At 40.5% G+C, this 19,001-nt stretch overlaps 1 long non-coding RNA gene across 1 annotated transcript in view; it reads left to right on the top strand.

Annotated features, from left to right (window-relative positions):
- The window catches only part of LOC128351826 (uncharacterized), a 59,063-nt gene extending 41,303 nt beyond the window's left edge, over positions 1 to 17,760 (top strand). The window contains exons 4-5 of the long non-coding RNA XR_008320064.1: positions 17,402 to 17,516; positions 17,650 to 17,760. This is a non-coding gene — a long non-coding RNA (uncharacterized LOC128351826). The remainder of the gene's footprint in view (positions 1 to 17,401; positions 17,517 to 17,649) is intronic.
- Positions 17,761 to 19,001: the final 1,241 nt, after the last annotated feature.

Genomic DNA, 19,001 nt, shown 5'->3' with positions numbered 1-19,001 from the left:
TTAATCGTTCATGGTTTAGTTTAGTACAGTAAGCTGCCTGATGCTAAAAACAGGCTTGCTGACATTTTCCTTTAAATCCCAAACACATCCCATGCTTCTGTGATAATGTGATCAAAGTTGTCTTAGATCCACCTTTGTGAGAAATAAGTAAGAAGCATGATAATTCAGCTGTTTCACACTGTGTGGATCCTTTTCATACCTCTTCTTTCTTGCTCTTCTGTTAATTCATTAATTTGTTGACATTCATCTTTCCTCCATCCAGGGATTCACTGAAATATCTCCTTCACCTTCCCAATGAAGCAAATGCAATGGCCGAGATAATAAATACCTCCACCCGCACAAAATGTTTTTCTATTGCATGCATGAAGGAGAAAGGGTGATTTGGGGCATTCTCCTCTTCTCTCTGCAGCTGCTCTTAGGTTGGGGAATTCTCAGAGAGAAAAGGAGATCAGAAAAAATCACATCAGTCAGGAGCTGAGCCATAGGCAGCAGTCACTAGGGGGCACATATCCAGGACTGGGAGAGTCAGGCAATCTGTTAGGGTTCGGGGATCAGGCCAGCGGGCTACAGTCAGGCCATCAGGCAGCAGAAGACAAGCTGGTAGCCAGGAGAAGCACCAGAACAAGGAGACCTTGATACTGAGGCAAGGTCTACGTCAGGTAGGAAACCTTTTAGCCTTCCTGTTACAGGGGAAAGCCAAGGGATGATCCCATATGGTGAGGCTTGCCTAGAGCCTCAAAGGATAAAGGAGGTGCTGCAGTGCAATGATTTGATGCAAGGGATAGCAACCTGCAGAGTCTTGGACAGGCAGTATGATGACAGCACTGCCCCCTCTACCCTGCTGGATATCTAGTCCAGCCTCCTGTTTCACACACAGTCCACCAGATGCCTCTGAGAAGCCCACAGGCAAGACGTGAGGGCATGCCCTCTCTCCTGCTGTTGCTCCCCTGCAATTGGTATTGAGATAAATCTTGCCTCTGAGGCTGGAGGTGGCCTACAGCCACCATTTCTCTAAGTCCCTTTTAAAGCCATCCAAGCTAGTGGCCATCACCACATCCCATGGCAAAGAATTCCATAGATTAATTACATGCTGTGTGAAAAAGTACTTTCTTTTGTTGGTCCTAAATTTCACAAGCTTCAGTTTCATGGTGTGACCCATGGTTCTAGTGTTGTGAGAGAAGGAGAAAAATGTCTCTGTTCCCTCTCTCTATTCCATGCATAATCTTATACACCTCTATCATGTCTCCCCATAGTTGCCCCTTTTCCAAACTAAAGAGCTCCAGATGCATTGCTGTAGCCTTGCCTCATATGAAAGGTGCTCCAGGCTCCTGATCATCTTGGTTGCCCTCTTCTGCACCTTTTCCAGTTCTACAATGCCCTTCTTTAGATGTGAGGACCAGAACTGTATGTAGTAATCCAAATATGGCCGCACCACAGACTTGTATAAGAGCATTATAATATTAGCATTTTTTAAATTTTCAATCCCCTTCCTAATGATCTCTAACATGGAATTTGCTCTTTTATCACTGTCGTGCACTGAGTTGATGTTTTCAATGAGCTGTCCACCACAACTCCAAGATCTCTCTCCTGTTCAGTTACTGACAGCTCAGATCTCATCAGCATATATGTGAAAGCTCCCTGCCTTCATCCAACAGAAAAATCTGGAGTTGCTGGAAGGTTGTCTGGATGTTGGCCAGTTGGTTAATATTTTCTAAATGTATTACTGATATCTAAACAATTGTGTACAACTTTGAATAAAATATTTTTATTCAAATAACCTAATTTAAATACAGAAAGATTTGAGCAAATAATTCAGGACCATTGTATATCAATTTTCCTACTTTCCTCATCAGATTTAAAATCAAATACCGGGAGGCGAAAAATACACAAAAGCAAAGGGCAATCACGTGGTATGAAGGGGGAAAAAACCCTCTCAAGGCATCCTTTGTGTTTAATTAATCAGTGATACAACCTTCCAACTGAATGGAGCTATCTTTGGGGGATTCAGAAAGCAGATATTTGGCACTAGGCACTATCTAATATCTACTTTGGCAATATAGGTTGTTTGTTGTTGTTGTTTTTCATTTTTCTTTGACATTGCCCTAGTGTTCAAATTTTACAAAAGGCTAAGGCTTCTCAAGTCTCCTTGAAGAAACTTTCCTTTTTGCTTGAAATGGGACCAGCTTAAGGGAGAAAGGAAGGGATATTGATGGCTGTATTTCTGAAAGGAACAAATGTTAGCTATTTTTGCTTGTCAAAGTTTGACAAACAGTGGGGTTTCTTAGCTTTCCCCAACATTTTAAAGAATCGTTCTGGCTATAACTGTGGAATTTCTCTACAAACCCTGTTCAAAAATGCATTACAGTGAAGTATGCAATCATTTTAAAAGAACCGCAGTTAATTAAAACACCTAGAGCAAAATCCCTATGGGCATGTTCCTGCAAATCTCCCATTTATTTCAATGAGACTTGCATAAAAAGAATTGCAGAGGATTATTTTCCATAGCGAGTCAGTTGCATTGTCTTCCATGCAGACCTGGGTCAATATAAATCTCTGTGTGCATAGCTTTGCTAATGAATAGGTTTTAGTGGATAAGAGTGTCAGATGGACTGAGGCCTGGGTTCAAATCCTACCCCAGCTACTCATTTCACAAGTAGCTTTTGGCAACTCTGTTTTACTTTGCCATACCACACAGAGATGTTATGGAGAAACAGTTATCTGTAAATGGAACAATTCTGTGTAAGCTGCCCTGAGCTCCTTGGAGAGGGATACAAATGTAATAAATAAGCAACAATATACATTTAATTCCTATCTGAAATTCTTATAATCTGGAGGTTTTTATTATACCCCAGGCCATCTTGATAAATGAACTTGCACTGCAGCAACAACTCTAGTTGAGACTATTATTTGTATAACAGAATTGCCGAGGGACAAGAGTCGTGAATCAAGGCTTCATTATGCAAACAACGTATATACGTCTAATGAAGATGCAGTGGCTGACCCAAAAAGCATACACATCACTGCATCCCTTATTATGATATTACTATTTAGAAAATGTTTATCATGCTCAGCATACACAAAATAACAGTCCTTATTCAATGAAAGCCTGGAAATATCTGCCCATTCATTAATGTAATTAGTGTACCATATGTTTATCCTTAAGAGGCTCTAGTTTTAACTGTGATTCCACCCCACCTCACCCCCTCAGTGTACCTATAAACAACTGTATCATGAATTAGTACTTCTCTGGGACATAAATTAGCTGTATTACATCATCATGAGAGTCGACTCATCCTGTTACTATATTTACTCCATCCCAAGTGTCTGAGCATCATTGAAGGAGGGAGATATCTAAAACATTTGTATAATATGAGCAGCTGAACTGTTTGTATAGAGTTTAACATGGGAATGTGGGACATAAAGTGAGTTTGGATAACTAGGAATTTTGTTATCCAAGACTCAATGGCCAGTCAGAAAGCCCCAGTCTTAAGATGCTCAGAAATATAGACAAACATCTTTATTAACATGCACAGATGTGCCCAATGCATTTCAGCTATAAGCTTTCTTTAGTGGGATTCATCCAATATTCTTATGAGAGATTTCCACTTAAAAAGAGGACGCTTCTTCACTCTATTTTATCGAATGCTTCCTGAGTGTGTGTGTTGGGTGTGCGCGCACGTGTGCACACACACACACACATCCCATGTCTTTATCCAAGATTCAGGAAACTGGAGAGGAGGATTTATTCTACTTCCTATTTCTGAACTGTGCTGAAAACAAAGATGCTAATAGAATTGCTTCAACATAAGCTCTTCCTTCAGGCATCTTAAGCTGCTGAGGACCTCACCCCAGGCTATCTCAATGTGCAATTTTAGTTAAAAAGAGGAAAGTTGGCAGTAATGAGCCAGATACAATTGCACGCCCTCTTTCTTGAAGCCTCCTGACCTTGAAAAGTCTGAACACTCTACTCTCCATGAAAAATAACTTTTGTTTAGTGCTGAGTATGTGTATCGTTCCACAGACAATCAACAATAAAAGTGCATGCCTTGATCATTTATCCTCCTCTGAGGCCTATAAACCAGGAGCAAATGTAACAAAAGCAAAAGATTAACAGTAGAAGTGTAACATGCCACATTTTCCAAGATGTTTGCTCTACAAATACAATTAGTAACTGTCACTAATTGCTAGATACTCTTAAGCTGAGGTCCTTCTAACCAGACTTTCTTTGACTCAGAGAGGCAAATCTCCCTGTGGTAATGTAATAGAAGCAGGATCTTGGGAACATAATTCACTAAGAACTGATCTTTAAGAAAAGTAATCACATTCAGACAGACTGTGTATAAAATGCAACACAGAGAACTTAGGCAATCTCAGCAAAGACAGAAACATCTCTGTCTGATCCAGACAGGAGTCTCACAACAATCCTCCTTTCTGTCTTCAATGAGAAATTTGGGAGTGGGGGGGATTTCCTTAAGAAAGGTACAACACAATTCAACATCTAGGCTTAAATAAAAATACAGAATAAAATCCTGGTGTTTTATCTGTTTGTCTTGGGCTAAAAGATTAGATTCGCTGCCAAGATATGTCAGCTGCATATTCAACCATGCAACATGGAATTATAGAAAGGGCAGTGCAGTACTGGCATATTCTCAGACACTGCTATTTAATCATATATGCCAGTCTATCAAACTTTTGGTCCTGGTATATCAAGAACATCTCAATATCATGCAGAAACACATAAATTGTGTAAGCCTTATTTACAATTGTATATTTACAATTATAATTATTTTATTTATTTATTTTCTTCAATAAATTTATATACCGCCCAAAATGCAAGCTCTCTGGGCGGTTTACAAAACAATAAAAACAGCCAATAAAAGATTAAAACATTTCAACAATTAAAATTAAAAAGTTAAAACTATTAAAACACAATTAAAACAGCATCTAATTAAAAGCCTGGGTGAACAAATGCGTCTTGACTGCCCTTTTAAAAGTTGTAAGAGATGAGGAGGCTCTTATTTCAACAAGAAGTGTGTTCCAAAGTCTTGGGGCAGCAATGGAGAAGGCCCATCCCCGAGTAGCTACCAGACGAGCCAGTGGCAACTGCAGACAAACCTCTCCAGATGATCTCAATGGGCGGTGTGGTTCATAGCAAAGAAGATATTCTCTTAAATAACCAGGGCCCAAGCTGTTTAGGGCTTTATAGGTTATAACCAAAACCTTGTACTCTGCCCGGAAACTTACCGGCAGCCAGTGTAGATGTTTTACGATAGGAGTGATATGGTCTCTCCGAGATAACCCAGAGACCAATCTGGCCGCTGCATTCTGGACTAACTGCAGTTTCCAGACTACGTACAAAGGCAGCCCCACATAGAGTGTATTGCAGTAGTCAAGTCTGGAGGTGACCAGCAGATGTACTACTGTTCTGAGGTCATTTATCTCAAGAAATGAACGCAGCTGGCATATCAGCCGAAGCTGATAAAAGGCACCTCTGGCCACGGACTCAACCTGGGACACCAGGGAGAGTTTTGTGTCCAGAAGCACCCCCAGACTGCGTGCCTGTTCCTTCTGGGGAAGTGTGACCCCATCCAGAACAGGCAGATCAAAATCATCTCCCGAGTTCCGACCTCGCACAATAAGTACCTCCATCTTATCTGGATTCAGTCTCAGCTTGTTACCTCTCATCCAGCCCGTCACTGCCTCCAGGCAGGCATTTAGGGAGGTTATGCCTTCTCCTGATGACGTTGACATGGAGAAATAGAAAACAGAAATATTATAGACAATTGTTTATAATATACAATTATATACAATTTCCAAACTTAAATTTTATTTTGTAAAACACAAAATTTAGTAATAATGCAATCATACAATGCAGATTAGAGCCCTATGTGGAAAAGGAAATGCCGGATGTTCGAGCTGGTTTCAGAAAATGCCAAGGAACAAGAGACATCACTGCTGATTCACACTGGATAATTGAGAAAGCCAAAGAATACCAAAAAGAAGTCAATATGTGCTTTATTAACTACAGAAAGGCCTTTGATTGTGTTGACCATGGCAAGTCGTGGAATATCCATAGGCAAATGGACATCCCAGAACACCTCATTGTTCTCATGAGAAACCTATACACAGGACAGGAAGCCTCAGTCCAGATGGAACATGGTTAAACAGAATGGTTCCAGATCAGCAAAGGAGTAAGGCAAAGCTGTATCCCTTCTCCTTATTTATTCAACTTATATGCTGAACATATACGGAGAGAAGCTGGATTGGAAGAAGATGAGTGTGGTTTTAAAGTTGGAGGAAGAAACATCAATAACTTGTGCTATGCTGATGACACCACTCTGATAGCTGAGAATGTGGGTGATCTGCAAGCTCTAGTAATGAAAGTCAGAGAGCACAGTGAAAAAAATGGGACTATGACTAAATGTAAAGAAGACTAAACTAATGACAATGAGGACAGCAAGCAGCCTCAGAATTGATAATGGAGACATTGAAATGGTGGATAGCTTCTGCCTTTTATGATCGACCATTAAAAGTAAAGGATCCAGCAGTCAAGAAATATGCCACGGACTAGCACTTGGTAGGGTTGCAATGAAGGCCTTAGAAAGGATATTTAGATGTCGTGATGTGTCTATACCTACAAAGATTAGAATTGTTCAGACAATGGTTTTTCCTGTGAAAATCTGTGGATGCGAAAGCTGCACTTTGAAGGAGCAAGATAGAAAAAATATTGACGCCTTTGAACTTTGGTGCTGGAGAAGATACCATGGACAGCCAGGAAAACAGACAAACAATCATACTTTTGGACACATTATGTGAAAACCCAGCTCCCTTGAGAAGTCCATAATGCTGGGGAAAGTTGAAGAAAAGAGAAAAAGAGGACAACCAGCAGCAAAGTGGATGGACTCAATTATGACAACAATGAATGCACCACTGAGAAACCTTAAAGGCCAAGTTGAAGACAGATCATATGTGGTCAGTAAGAATCAACACTGACTTGACGGCACTTAATCAATCAATCAAATTTAGTATTAGATCTGCAGTCTCTTTACAATAGGCAAGTATGTATGTATATAAAGTCCTACCTATTAGCCAAAGTCCTGACGTTAGGCTTCCTTAATCAGAAACAAAAGAAACAGTGATGCAAGTAAGCATGTCATATTTTGCCTTTGTGAGATAAGTAGGTACTTTCATTCAGTGCACCTAGTTCCTGGAGGCTACATGGCATAACCCACATAGATCCACTACACAGCCATGTGTAGCTCCTGGAAAATATAGGCTGTCCACCTAATGGCGCAGTGGAAAAATAACTTGGCTAGCAAGCCAGAGGTTGCCGGTTCAAATCCCCGCTGGTATGTTTCCCAAACACCTATATCGGGCAGCAGCGATATAGGAAGATGCTGAAAGGCATCATCTCACACTGCGCAGGAGGATGCAATGGTAAACCCCTCCTGTATTCTACCAATGACAACCACAGGGCTCTGTGGTTGCCAGGAGTCGACATTGACTCGATGGCACACTTTACCTTTACCTTTGCATAGATAGATAGATAGATAGATAGATAGATAGATAGATTCTTTATTACAGTCAATGACAAAAAAAATACAATAAACAATAATTAACACTGTATAAAAACCTAATACAAAGTAGTCAGGCTCTTGGCAAATTCTACATGCAATAAAACAAAATATGTATGTATGTATGTATGTATTGTATCATATTTATATAGTGTACTGGAGGGGTGGGGTATAAATGTTTTAAATAAATAAATAAGGACTTGTTCAGACAACAGTAAATTATTCCATATATACATGAAGAATATAGGCACATCCAGCAGATCATTCATTTCTTCCAGAGGCAATTTGTCCTTTTACGTATATGAGAACAGCAGCACACTCTAGACTACTTCTAATAACTTAACTATTTATTGCTTACAAAATACCAGAAAGGCCAAGGCAAAAAAACTCAGATTGGTGATGCAAACAACTTATTGGAGGCCTGCCTATCTGGACCTAGGACTGTACAGGCCCTGAGAAGATCACATAGAACCAAACACTCAAACAGGCCTCTACTACAAAACGGAAACTATTTCAGCTTCTAGTTTGATACATGGTCTGTATCAGCCAAAGGCTTTCTGAGCTTGCCTCTTAAATAAGTAGTACACAGCAGCCTTCACACGTGATTGTCCACATTTTAATTCATTTAGGTCATTCGCAGAATCAAAAACTGTGTTCTACAGGCGTTTGTGAGCTGTGTGTGCTCCCCAATTTTTGGTTGTGTGGAAGCAAAGTAGGAGGAAAAGCTACCCAGGATTTCCTGCTAACTTGCTTCTACAAAACCAAAAATTGGGAGCACACACAGCTCCCAAACCAGGGTAGAGCACAGTTTTTGAAGCTATTCTCATGAGCATCCGAGCCTGGCCTAGGCTGCTCATGTGGACTGCCGGGATCTGCACAAATCCTGGCATTCCCACCCAGCCAAACCACACTTTTAAGCCAGGCTCTTAGCCAAGGTTAAGGGAGCAAGAACTCCCTTAACCCAGCTGCTGGGATTGTGTATCTCCTCGGACTGCCCACAGTTCAAGGAATCTCAGCATGTGGTGCATTGGGCAATACCTGGAGGCTGGGACTAGGGGTGTGCAATTCGGGTATTCAGTGATTCGGTTCGGGACCCGAACCGAATCACCCCTGTTCTGTTTTGTGCCAGAATATGGGCCACCCGAATCACCCTTGATTCGGTTCAGATTCTGATTTAATCCGAATCTGAATCGATTAGGGGGGTTAAAAAGGGGCCCAGGGGCAAAATTTTGGGGTGGGGTGGTATTGCCCAATGGGTGGAGTCTACCACCCCAATTTCAGGGGAATTGGGCAAAGGGCTGATTTTTGGGGAATTTTTGAAGTTTTAGTGACTTTGGGGAAGTTTGGGGGCAGAAAGTGGATCTGCCCCAAAAGAGTGGGGTGGGGTGGTAGTGCCTAATGGGTGGAGGCTACCACCCCAATTTCAGGGGGATTGGGCAGAGGGCTGGTTTTTTGGGAATTTTTGAAGTTTTGGTGTCTTGGGGCAGATTGGGGGCAGAAAGTGGATCTGCCCCAAAGGAGTGGGGGGGGCTGGTAGATAGTGCCTAATGGGTGGAGGCTACCACCCATCCCCAATTTCAGAGTGATTGGGCAGAGGAGTGAATTTTGGTGAATTTCTGAGGTTTGTCTTCATAAGGTGAAGTGTGCTAAATTGACTACTTCCTCATATTCATAGTAATTGAGAGTGTGAAAAAGTGAAAGTGGGGTCATGAGAGTTGTTTAATTGAAAAAAATTCATTTGCTATGATAGAATGAGAATTCACACCTCAGAAAAAACTTCTGAGGTGCAGTGCTGCTCATCTGGAAGCATGGTCCGCACTCCCAGCAATGTCCAAAGGATTGTTCTGAGGGAAGGGAAGGTTTCCCAGTCTTCCCACCACCACCACCACCCACCTTCCCAAATTGTCATGTGAATAGCTCCTTTGATTGTATGAATGACCTCAATGAGTGACCAGTGCTGCCAGAGCTTATTGGCTACACAGCACCATGAAATCATCCAAGACAATCCACAATTGGCTGGGACCATCAGTGTAGCTAATTCTGGAAGGGAAAATAAGAAGCAGCAGCAGCAGCAAGGGAAAACAAGGAAAGCACACCAGCATTCTCAAAATGAAAAAGACAAAACAAAGCCAAAGTCACTTATTTCAGAAAACTGTCTGGCCAGATAGGATTGAAAAAACGTAACTTAATACACAATCAAAGTGTTTTTCAAGAAAAATGCCTACCGCTCTGATATGGCTATTTTCTGCTCAAAAATCAAAGTTGGAGTAAATATCCCTACCCATTGTATTTTGATAAGTTTTGATCTAGGCAATGAACACTTATCTTTGGATTTTTCTTTGAATGAGGCATATGGATAATTTAGACAGCAAATTGTTCCACACGGAGCTGTCTGAGAGTTCCTGGTTATGGAGCCACATAGAGGATGTAATGTCTGATTTTGTGTCAATATACCCTTCTGACTGACAGCTTCTAAATTAATGTCAAACAATCCATACCATGTCAGCATATATGTCAGCTCCATCCTACATCTTACAAAGCATTCAGCAACCGTTGAATCTCTGCTATCATGACACGGAATTTCAGACAGTGTCTACAATGCAGTTTTCAAGACAGTATTATGAAAATTAATCATTTAGGTTTCAACTTTATCTGCTCTAGTAACTGATGATCAAAAGCAAATGTTTTATTCCTGGTATGATAAAACACTCATACATACAGACAAGCTCTCTCATTCTAGGAAACCTGGTTGTCTGTATCATCTTGCCAAATACTTAGGAAAAAATTTCTGCACATCAAGTATACATACTTAGGGTGGGATTTGTGACAAAAATGTCACTTGGAACAAACTGGGGGCATATTCAATTACAGAATAATAACCAATAAATTCTAAGGAAATGCACACCATAATAAAGGCACTTATATCCATATTTACAACAAAGAAAAGGACCACTCAGGAGCAATGTCTGATAGCACCAAGTGATTGTCACAACTGACATGGGCTACCTGCACAAGCTGAGACATTTTCACAAAACCTTTTTGTGTTTTTTAATTTACATGGTAACTGATGATTTTTTCCCATATAAGGTTTATTTTACATACTGTAAATTCTTCACCATCATAGAAAAATAGCATAGCATTGTAAGCCATTCTTTTAAAGCCTGTGATTCAAGTCTTAACTTAGATTTCATGCTAGGATAGCATTTTTAAATAAAAAATGAGATTTCCCTCAACTAAATATCTATTACATATTTTGAAGAGTTGGTTGGTTGGTTGGTTGGTTGGTTGGTTGGAAATAAAGTCATACTTCCTGATGACCCACAGATTCCAAATTTTCTGTGATACCACAAATCCTGCTACTGAAATTAGCGGAATACAGTACTTTTTACACTGGAGTATGCCTGCTGAAAGCTTCAATAATTTTTGGTGTTTTTTAGAAGACATTCTGAATATCATACTTCCTGATTACCTGCAGAGACTAAAATTTGCATGAACAGTCCTGCCACGTTTTTACACTGAAATATTCTTGGGTGAAAGTTTTTGGGGTTTTTAAAGAAGAAATTCTGAATATAACCATCATACTTTAACTGTAATTGTTCTCAACATATTTTTAGCACTCAATAATCAGATCAATTATTCCAAAATGACATAATGCCCAAGATAATTAGATCTTTCTCAGATTCAAATTTACTATGATTCAAAAGTACCATATATGGTAATTATTCAATAAAATGAATAATGTTTGAAGTTAAAATCCTACACATTTCAAACTGTTCTTTTGCAAGCACTCTATTACATATATTTAATTTAATATATTTAATTACACATTTCAAACTGTTCTTTTGCAAAAACCCTATGCATATATTTAATTGGGCTCCTTGGAGGAAGAGCGGGATATAAATGCAAAATAATAATAATAATAATAATAATAATAATAATTTCTTGAACTTTCCTAAAAGTGTAAACCACACATAATGACTTTGATAGGTCAACAACAGGCCTCACCTACAAGTATGCTATAAATATATACTAGAATATCCCTAGGCAAAGCCTCAATGTGACAAAAGGGAAAAACTGAAGAGGAGGTGTATGTGCACAGCACTAGGATGCTCCTTTTCCCAATGTCTAGATCATGCTAGGAGCATCCTATAAATAAGGATGCAGCACAACTCAGAAAGGAACAGGCAAACCTTTTTGGTAGAATGCAGAGAACCAGTGTGGCTGATGGTGAACTTTATGGGTACCAACATTCAAAAGAGAACACATCCATGTATTTCATAAAGTTGACTGGCCAGAAATACAGAGTGATGCAGATTCAGGGACAACTTAAACATAGCTTGTGAAGCCAATCCTGCTTGCCATAACTTGATCTGTGGGATACAGTATACTTCATTCAAAGAATGAAGAAAAAATTCTTTTTGCAACCAAGTGATAGAACAAGTAAAGAATTGAACAAGAACAAGTAAAGAATTGATTTGTTTTGTGGGCAATCCACAGTTGTCTAATGGTTGCTAATTCAAAGACATGGGCTGCCCTTGTATGTAGTCCGGAAACTACAGTTGGTCCAGAATGCAGCAGTCAGGTTGGTCTCTGGATCATCTCAGAGAGACCATATAACTCCTGTATTGAAGGAGCTACACTGGCTGCCAATATGTTTCCAGGCAAAATACAAGGTGTTATAACCTATAAAGTCCTAAACAGCTTGGGCCCTGGGTATTTAAGAGAACGTCTTCTTCGTTATGAACCCCACCACCCACTGAAATAATCTGGAGAGGTCCGTCTGCATTTGCCACCAGCTCGTCTGGTGGTCACTCAGAGACTGGCCTTCTCTGCTGCTGCTCTGAGGCTTTGGAATGTGCTCCCTCGAGCCTCCCCATCTCTGACAGCTTTTTAAAAGTCTTTAAAGATACATCTGTCCACCCAGGCTTTTAACTGATACTGTTTTGATTGTTTTAATGCTGTTATAAAATATTGTTTAAAATTTTTTAAATTGTTGTAATGTTTTAAATTTTTTGCTTTTGTTTTAACTAATGTTTTACTTTCTGTTTTTATTTTGTTATAAACCGCCCAGAGACGTAGGTTTTGGGTAATATAAAAACATGTTAAATAAATAAATAAATAAATAAATAAATAAATAAATAAATAATCTGCATATAGGAGACTGCCCAGAATAATTGGTTCATTTGAATATGATGAGGAAGAGTACCTGCCACAAAGCAGCATCACAGTGACACTCAGGGGGGCTTTGCACCATCACCGGAAATTCTGGATCCCAGGGAGTGCACACTCCCCACGGGTGTGTCATCCAACCCACCAATCACTAGTTCCTGAGCCCTCCACCCAACTTCTGTAACTGAGATTTGGAGTTGGCTGAAGAATGTTGTACAAAAGATGGGTGGAGGGCTTGGAAACTAGTGGTTGGTGGGTTTAGAAGAAATTACTATCAGAAACCGGACTGCCAGGTGATCGTGTGAAGCTGCCCTCAGTTATTTTTAAATAATAGTTATATGAATTTACTGCAGCCAGTATTGCTTTAGCTGTATGTAAAGTGTGTGTGTGTGTGTGTGTGTGTGTGTGTATATACAATTGTATGTTGAAATGTTGAAAGAGTGAACTCAGTGTGATACGATGTGTGTGATAGAATTTTAATGAGAAAAAGAGATACATACTGACATATTGATACTGACATTATCTTTTGAGGAACTTTGTTGAAAACCAAATTAGCTGTTCCAAAATATGCTCTGTTGAGTACCTGCTTATATTAACTGTAGTCACAGAAACATTTCCTAGTCATCCACAGACTACATAAGACTTTACAGCTGTGTTAAGGATTAGGCCTGTGCAAATTCAGATTCAAACATTCGGATTTTATCTGAAATTGGCCAAAATCAGTAAAAGTTGGTAAAATCTGAATCTGATTTTTTCCCCTGTTTTTAAATATTTGATCAGTAAAGTTGGAATTAATTCCAAAATATCAAAATTAATTTCAGAAATACTTCAGAATTAGCAAAATAGAATAGGATTTGCCCCCTAGAGATGAATGGAGAAATGGGCAGGTGTGTGTGTGCTAAAAATCACCAGTTGTCTACAGGAGGCCCCTAGCTCCTTCCCCACATTTGTGGCAAGTTTCAAATTTGAATTCCAAATCCAATCTGATATCACTAGAACCCATAGAATCTGGATCTGATATTGTCAAATTAGGATTGGGTCGAATTCAAGTCCAGATTTTCTGAATGAGCACAGGCTTATTATACATGGGCCTATCAATGTGTTTGTGGGATCAGCCACTAAATTAAGAACCTGATTTGTACTATTCTAGTCAACTTGCACATCTATTCAACATCATTCTTACTATATAATATTTTGTAGGTTCTTGGCAATTCCACCATCTCCGCTACATGAAAGGACTTGTTGAGAATCAAAGGAAACTAACTGGGGGCAGATCATAGCTAGTTTACCTAATCCATATAATATTCCACAAAAACATAAAAGGATTATTGTTCGCTTTTATTCTCCTTTCATCAAGCTAGATTGTTGTTTTTGAAATATTAAGAGTAGTCATATATTCGTGTAACTTGAACATTCTTGCCATGTCAGTTTAATTTATTGCATTTAAAGCTGTGAAGCAATTAGGGATGATATTTTCAGAAGCATTCAAAGGCACTGACTGTTGAAAGCCCACGGAAAACTGAGGACCAGTGGACAGCTAACACCATCACATTTTCAAAATTTCATCGTAAGTTGCTGAGGCTCTCAAACAGGAAACTCTGGAGGCAGAGTCTAGGCACCTTATTTCTTCTACCACCATGACAACTTACTAATAAGAAAAACCTGCTGCCTGATCTCAGCTGCACTGCATCATCATCTCTTTTGTTCTCCCTCTGTCATAATACTAGAACTCAGGGTCATCCACTGAAATTGATTGGACAAAGATTCAGGAAAGAAAAAGGAATGTATTTCTTCACACAGTGCATAATTATTGTATAGAATTCACTGCCACAGGATGCAATTATTACTAGCCTAATGGTCTTGAAGGGGGATTCAACAAATTCACAGAGGAGAGGTCTGCCACTGATTATTAGTAATAATGTGTATGTGGAACCTCCCTGTTCAGAAGCAATATTACATCTGAATAACAGTTGCTGGAAGGGCAACAGAAGAGGGCGGCGATTGTCTTCATGCCCTTGGGTGGGCTTCCCAGAAGCACTTATTGACCAACGAATGCCAAGCTTTGAAGCATATTGTCTTTGATCTGATCCAGCAGGATTCCTTTTTGATGTTGTTAACATATTATTGGAATAAATTTCATAAACAAGCAATACACATTTTAATCTTTGTTTCACTTAGCATATTTATATGCTAAATGAAACAAAAATAATAAAATACCATACTTTGATGATTTTTAAAAGTTTTAATGTTTTAAATTTTAAATTATTGTAACGTTTTAACCTTGTTATTTGTTGTTTTTATTGTTTTGTTGTAAACCACCCAGACGCTCGTGTTTTATTTAAATAGGTTAAATAAAAAATAAATAAATATTTTCTATTGCAAACCCAGAATACCCACCTACACAGGGGCATAGCGACCATTGGGTGACCGGGTTCAAAGAACCTGGGCCGCTGCCCCTCAGGGGCCATGCCTTGTGGCCCCAGCATGCCCCCGGCATCTGATATCAGGTGGGGGGGCTGGTTTAGCTCCCAAGCGGGGCCATGTGGCACCATTCGTGAGTTAAATGTCCAGCTCTGCATTCACTTCATGGCCCGGAGTGACTCTCCCTCAGGGAGCGTCTCATCTGGCCGTGCTGTGAATGCAGCACTGACCCCAATCTAGCTTCTGAATGGGGCTGTGTAGCTAGGTGGCCAGATTTGGCTTTTAAAAAGCCAAATTCTGGCTTACGGCCCATTTGACTCATGAGTATACCCCTTAGGTTCTGGCAACCCTGCTGTGTAGGCCTGTTAGGGAGTCAGACCATGTGTCCCCCCACCCCCCGTGTCTGGCATCAGACATGGGAGGCATGGCTAACCCCCATGTCTGACATCAGACGTAGGGAGCGGGGTGAACGAGGCCACTATGGTGGCTGAACATGGGCTGCCATTGGCCTGGCTCCGCTACTGCACCCACATACCTATTTCAGTACTTCTGGCAGAAGAAAAAAGAATAAAGGGAAGTTGGGAGAGAAATTAAACCACACAGAGAGACACACATACTGGATCTGTTAATTAATTAATTAAAGACACTAGTCAAAAATTATCTATACAAGGAGTATAGATCATTTCTCATTTTTCCCATTCTCTCCCCCGCCCCACTATATCAAGTTATTAAAATTTCCAGGATTGCTTTCAATTGTCATCTAGAAAGTCATGCCAATTCCTTGAGACTCTAGGCTAATCCTGGAAAGTTGGCAACCCTAGCTGTGCATTGTGAATTGTGTTACCTAATGGGTAGTGGGCAGCCTGTATTGTTTAATGATGTAGGCCTTCTATGAAGTCCACATCCCAACAGCTTGCATTATTGCTCATTAGAACACTCCAGCCTCTATTAAACTATGAATTCAGTCATCTCCAGCCACAATTCCTTAAGGGATCTGGAGAAAAATATTCCCAGGCCATCTTATCTATGAAAAAGGGCATTATGAGAGGATTCTGAAAGTGTTAGTGATTAAAAGAACTTTAAAGATGAAGGATTACTTAAAGAATCTTGGTGAATACACCCAGGAAAATAATTATGTTAAGATAGCGTTGTCTAGTGCATCAACACATTGGTTAGAACATGTTGCTAGCAGCTGAACAGTTAGCTAACATATGGGATATCTACCTAAGGGCTGTTATTGTGATCTACTAAGCCAGCCACAGTGTCTGACGCACAAGGGAGGATTCTGCAGCACAGATGCAGAAGGAAACATGGTAATTACAGTATGTTGTCAAGCAAAAGTTTAAAAGTTCAAAACTCCAGCAGCAGACATACACCACAGCAATCCACTGGGAACCAATTCTCTAAAAGTGTTTGGCTAGAAGTAGCCCAGAACGCATACTTCTTCCAGAAAAATATGTTGGCTCCATATCTTTAGGACAGGTGTCTGGCTCTCTGGTGTACTATTTGTCTCACAGTGTGAGAAAGATTGTTGCATTTATTGGAACACTTTTGTTGCTATGTAGGGATGCTTTCAGGTTTCTGAGAGCCAGAATTAAAGGATCCATTCTGAACAAAGTGATGTGACCTTGATGTTGGGATGCCGCATTACCTGGTTGCCTGCATGGCCCTTTGGAGTCCAGCAGAGAGTGCAGCGTCCTTCCTTTGGGGCTTCTGTCTTCTCCTGAAGGGAGCAGAAGTGAGATGGTTCTAGGCTGGTCAGGTTGCAGTGGGGTTGAGCAGGTGAGGCAGGGAGAGCTGCAGGGAACAGCTCCAGTTTGGCCGCCATGTTAGGCATGGCAGGAAGCAGGATGTGAGACCAGGGAGGGGGCAGGGCTTGGAGTGGGTTGCTGCTGGATGTGCATGTGTGCTGCACCTGGGGGGGGGAGGATGGAGTTGGGAGCCGTAGGTGGTGGCAGCGGCACTGATGCTGGCCATGCATGCCACTGCTGCCCACCACCAAAGTGTGGGGGGAGAGTGGTCCCGAATGGGACACACATTTCCTCCCTGAAATATGGGGCATCTCGCATAGATCGGGACAGTTGGCAAGCCTATAATGAGGTACCCTCCTCCCCTGGCTTACTCTGAGGCTGGCTTTGGCTGTTCTCACCCTGCTATTCTGGAGTATAAAAGGGCCAGGAACACACCTCCTCCCCCTTGGAATATGACACTTGATTTTAAAAACTGCTCTCCCACAGGAAACTTCACTGGGAGATGAGCTGATAGAGGGATGGGGTTGATGAGATGACCAATCTTCCCTCCATGATTCGCAGTGTACAACAGGATCCATAGGAAACAGGATCAGCTGAAAGGGTAAACACATGCCCAAAGACTTTGATTTAGTTATGATTTTAAAATCTGGCTTCCTAAAAATGTTATCATCTGAACTGATCACATCTGCTAACTGAAACAACATTCAAAGTGATGTTCTTTGTATATTTTGCAGGGGGAAAGCAACTGACTATATTCACCCCCAGCACAGCATCCCTCCAGTGATTATTGGTGGTATGACTGAGCCCTTTGGGAAGAGGGTTCCTCCTCGTTCTGTGTAAATTACTTTGAGATTTTGTATTATTATTATTATTATTTTTTTTTTGCTGAAAAGCATACATAAATAAATCTGACCAGGAAATCAAGTTATCTGTAGATTTGACTAGTGGTTATTTAAAAATCACTGAACTGTGAAAAAAACTGGTACTCTGGATCAACCCAGGAAAGAAAGAGGTGGGGAAGGTATCAGTTGTGCAGGTAAATTACCTGGGCAGGTACATAAAGTATGTGCCTGGGCAGGCACATAAATATTGCATTGCATTGATTGGTGGTGGAAGTGATGGTGAGCTATCTTTGAGTGGGCACCCATTAAGGCCTGAAAGGTGAGCTAAAAATCCCTAAATAAAAATGAAGTGACTGCAGCAGGACAAAGTCTGATGTAAATCTAGGGTCTCGTCTAGCTTCTGACAACTGTCTTGCTATGGACTTTTGCACAAAATATGTCCATATTGCAGCATACCTACATGATCTCCAGACACTGATTTCAGAACTTAGAATTCATGACACAACATTGTGCCAACACAATTGAATAAATCCCTCTCTAATGAAGGAATAAAGATGTGAGGTACCACATACACCAAGTCTGCTAAAACACTGAGCTGGGAATGTTAACAGTCGGAACAAAGAATAGTGCTGGCTGAAGCAGCTAGAAGCAACTGGAAAGAGGAAAAGAGAAAGTTAACAGACCTGCAGCTAAAGGTTAAAAACCAAGTTGAACATGAAGCCAACAGGCAAGAAAAAAAATGGCAACGAAAAGCACAATAACCACCAACCCCAGGAGCTTGGTCCTGGTGTCTAATATAGTGTGTTTTCCCAGATCCCCATTTTTAAATAATAATAATAATAAATAATAATAATGCACACACTGAAGTTAAAAGAAAAACTGGAAGTGAATACATCAGGAGAGTTAGAAAAATCCTAAAGTCCAAACTCAATGGTGGGAACACCATACAAGTCATAAACACCTGGGCTATACCTGTTATCAGATACACTGCAGGAATAATAGACTGGACCCAGGCAGAGCTAGAGACGCTAGATCGTAAGACCAGGAAAATCATCACCATCAATCATGCTCTACAGCCCCGCAGTGATGTAGATAGGCTATACCTCCCTCGCAGCTCAGGTGGAAGAGGAATGCTGCAAGTCCATCAAACACTAGAGGAGGAAAAAAGAGGCCTTGAAGAATATATCAAGGACAGTGAGGAAGATGCACTTCAAATGGTCAATAATGAGAAACTATTCAACACC

This window comes from Hemicordylus capensis, chromosome 3, assembly GCF_027244095.1.
Source record: "Hemicordylus capensis ecotype Gifberg chromosome 3, rHemCap1.1.pri, whole genome shotgun sequence".
NCBI classification, from domain to species: Eukaryota; Metazoa; Chordata; class Lepidosauria; order Squamata; family Cordylidae; genus Hemicordylus; species Hemicordylus capensis.
The sequence above is the reverse complement of the archived record's forward strand: the minus strand, read 5'-3'. Positions and strand labels throughout refer to the sequence as shown.